The sequence below is a fragment of the Alligator sinensis genome, unplaced genomic scaffold (assembly GCF_000455745.1).
Source record: "Alligator sinensis unplaced genomic scaffold, ASM45574v1 scaffold1026_1, whole genome shotgun sequence".
NCBI classification, from domain to species: Eukaryota; Metazoa; Chordata; order Crocodylia; family Alligatoridae; genus Alligator; species Alligator sinensis.
In genome coordinates this window covers 275,336-278,608 of record NW_005842897.1, presented here as the reverse complement: position 1 = coordinate 278,608, position 3,273 = coordinate 275,336, and the positions used below count along the sequence as shown (strand labels likewise).

The 3,273-nt window shown below is 45.1% G+C and overlaps 1 protein-coding gene across 4 annotated transcripts in view; it reads left to right on the top strand.

Annotated features, from left to right (window-relative positions):
* Window positions 1–3,273, top strand: part of CCDC186 (coiled-coil domain containing 186) — a 46,894-nt gene continuing 43,621 nt past the window's right edge. For 3 of the 4 annotated variants that reach the window (XR_001358949.2, XM_006035937.3, XM_014525833.2), the window contains exons 1-2: window positions 1,724–1,873; window positions 2,672–2,902. The gene's annotated coding sequence lies outside the window, so the exon portion shown is untranslated. Of the gene's footprint in view, window positions 41–1,723; window positions 1,874–2,671; window positions 2,903–3,273 lie in introns of those variants that run through there. The other variant, XM_025192142.1, reaches the window with a different exon arrangement.

The following is a 3,273-nucleotide window of genomic DNA, read 5'->3' as shown; positions in this document are numbered from 1 at the left end:
TGGCGCAGGGCGCTGAGAAACGCGCCGGGGAAGATGTGAGGTGATGTTGGGGAGGGGGATGGATGCGAGATTGCACCGAGGTGCAGGGAAGCCGTCCCGGTGGTGTCACGAGGCCCCTCCCGGCCCTCGGCTCCGCCTGGTGAGGGGTGTCGGTGCCCGAAAGCTTGCGATGGAAGACGTCATTATTATTATTATTTTCCCCCCCCCCACCCTCAAAAGATATCGCCTCTGCTGCGAGCCCCCGTGTCCTGGGGGCCGTCGCGTGGCTGCCGGACGGGGCTAGCTGGCCCGGTTGGGTGTCCTGGGGAGCGATGCTTTGTGGCTTCGTCTGCGCACAATCCTTCGCACGCGCCCGGTTCACGCGATGACGGTGTAGCTCAGCGGCGCTGGCACGGGGCGTGATAGCGGCACGGGCTTTGCGTGCCTTGGAAACTCCTTCGGGAGTGTGTTTTGGGGCCGTTGATGCCCGTAGTGTCAGCCCGGTTGTAAGGGTGTCGGGATGCTGCTGTGTTGTGACCGGGTCCTCCCGTGCCCAATTCGAATAGCCGGGGCGTAAATTTTAACGGATCGGGGCTAAATCCCGGACTTTCTTTCCTCGTAGCGCCCTGCTCCTGCGATGCCTCCGCGATAGCGGCGGAGAGCTCGCTCTCTCGCTCGCTCGCAGCGTTATCTAGTCCGGCTGCAGGCAGCGGTGGGTGATGCGATGGCTAAAGCGCTGGTAGTCAGGTTATGTGAACGAAACCCAGGTTGCCAAACAAGGTGAAGCTTTGCAGGGGCTACGTAGGTTCAGCTGGAAAAAGTTTGACTTGGTTTGGAAAAATAAAAAGGTTTTTTTTTTTCCTATCCTGTTGCAGCTGTGCTAATGGAGGATTATGGGTCTGCTGTTTTTCTGTTTTTGATGTGCAAGGGCTTAGAGCTTAAACGTTACTCTCAAGCACTTTATAAAGCTTAGGTGGGCCATAAGCCAACTCCTGGTTAGTGTAGGCTTTTCGCCTGGTAACTGTGACTTGGTCCACTTTGCTATTAGGTGTATGCTAACCTGGGAACCAAATCAACTAAACTGTAATCTGTTCTGGTTACCCGTTGATTTTTGCCTTGTGACTGGAAGAAATCAAGTCCTACTAGCTAAAGCCTAAACCTTCACTTGTGTATTGGAGTCGACCTGTGAAGTTTCCCTGTCTGGGTCTGATCTAATCATGTTGTAAAGACTTCTGTGAGATGAAGTGGGAAAAACCCAATGATGCCACAAAACAATAAATATAAAATATGCTAAGGCAAGGAAGGACAGAAGGAAGTTGTGATGTAAGGAAAGAAAACTTACAGGGGAAGAACGAGCAAATCTCGTTCCCTAACTCCTTTGGACTGAGTCTCTTTTGAAGATAATGCTGATCTTTGCACTTTGGGATGGAAATGGGGCATGGTCCTAGAGACTTGCTTCTCTGTCCATAAGCCCTCTGTTCGCACCAGCTTACCACTTACAGCTCAGTGAGGCCTTGTCTGTCCTGGTCAGGGAGCAATGCCAAGTTACACGTTAGAAAACTGTTTCGCAGCCTTGATGCACGGCTGACATCACCATCCCCGTTCAAAACCCCAGAGTTCCCGAATGGTTCCAGTGCTCTTTGGCTTTTCTTTGTAGATCAAATATTAAAGGCACCTTGTCCTTCCAAGCAAGACCAAGCAATGATCCTTACTTTTTACTATATTTCAAGAAATCCTTCTGCTGGCAGGCAGACAGAAGTGGAATAACAAGGGAGAGACTGGAGATAAAGCTTGCGTACATCTGGCATTATTCTGCTTAAAGCTGCAGTAACTAAATAGTGAAACTAATACCATATTACTTGTCTTGGGAAAACCAAACTCTGTACTGTCCTAGGTAAGAATCTACTTGAAACCATATATTTTAAACATATTTTTGTACAGACCAAGCAATACTTGATATAATTTCATCTGTAACTACGTGTATGTTTCACACAAGCACTTGTTCCCATGTACCCAGGGCTTAGATCCATAATCTAATCTTGTTTTGTGCACAGAACAATTGTTGTACAATGTATTTGTTCTGAATGCAGAGCAGTGTCTTCAGACTATTCCAAAACAATGTCGTGGAGCTGACTGGGTGATAGTTGACTGCATTCTGGCAATCGGGCTGAGTGCTGCAAAGCAGCATGAAGGTGTGAGCAAACCAGCCAGCCTGGAAAGAATTGGGTACAGTGCATGATAGGGCAAAAGTGATTTTTTAATTTTAAAGGCAGAGATTCTCAAACTCCTATCCATATATCTTTGAATGGAAGCTAGTAGGTCAGTGTAGTGCATCTTCATGTTTCCAGCTTCCTATTCTGATAAATCACAAATACTTTTCTCCCTGTTACCTATATATTTAAGCAACTGATAAGGTTGCCACAGGGATGTTGCACAATTAGGTTTAGGAGTATTAGCCCAAGCACTCGGAGAGAATGAAGAGTGAGACAGTTTCTGTCATGAAAATGTTGTCCTATATATAAAAAAGTCTGAGCTCCTCTTTGAAGTGATCTGATCTCTTTCTGTCTTGTTTAGACATTTTAATGTTTTGATAATTTTTCAAGTGCCTTAGTCATGTCTATAATAAATATTGTGCATTAATAGTTAAGCTTATTTTCTCTCTTTCATTCACATCTAGTTATATTTTTTACAGATTTACAAACCATTCTGATACTCATTGGGAGCTGAGTGATTTTAGGGATTTCTTTTTATTCTTCTCACGATGTCTTGAGAAGGATTCCTCATAATCTGGATTTCAACAACTATTCTTCACCAGAATTATTACAGTGGGTTTTGTTCTTGGTTTTCATAAGGAGAAGCTGAGGGAACAGCCTGCAAAGGAACTTTAGACTGACGGAACATAATTTTCCCAACAGGATGATTGGTGAGAACACTAGAAAATTATACTGCTAAAGAAACACTTAGTGCTAAGGCACAGGCAACTCTTTGGTAATGTTTAATTTATTTTACCATGAAGAGGTAATGTCAGGGAGCTTGTTGATATAGTAAACTTGTTTAGCTTGAAGTAGCCAGATTAAATCACCTTGAGAAGCCAGTTGAGAATATGGTGTAAACTCTCTTTGGTTCTCGCTTACTGTCAGCTTGCTTCCCCTGTCCAGAAGCTTGCTGCCTCCTGGTGCCATCATCACCACAATATTTCCTGTGTTTGCTACTGATTTCATAGATTTAATAGATTTTACAGTGGGAAGGGACCTATTATTAGATCATCAAGTCCAACTGCCTGCCCTGAACAGG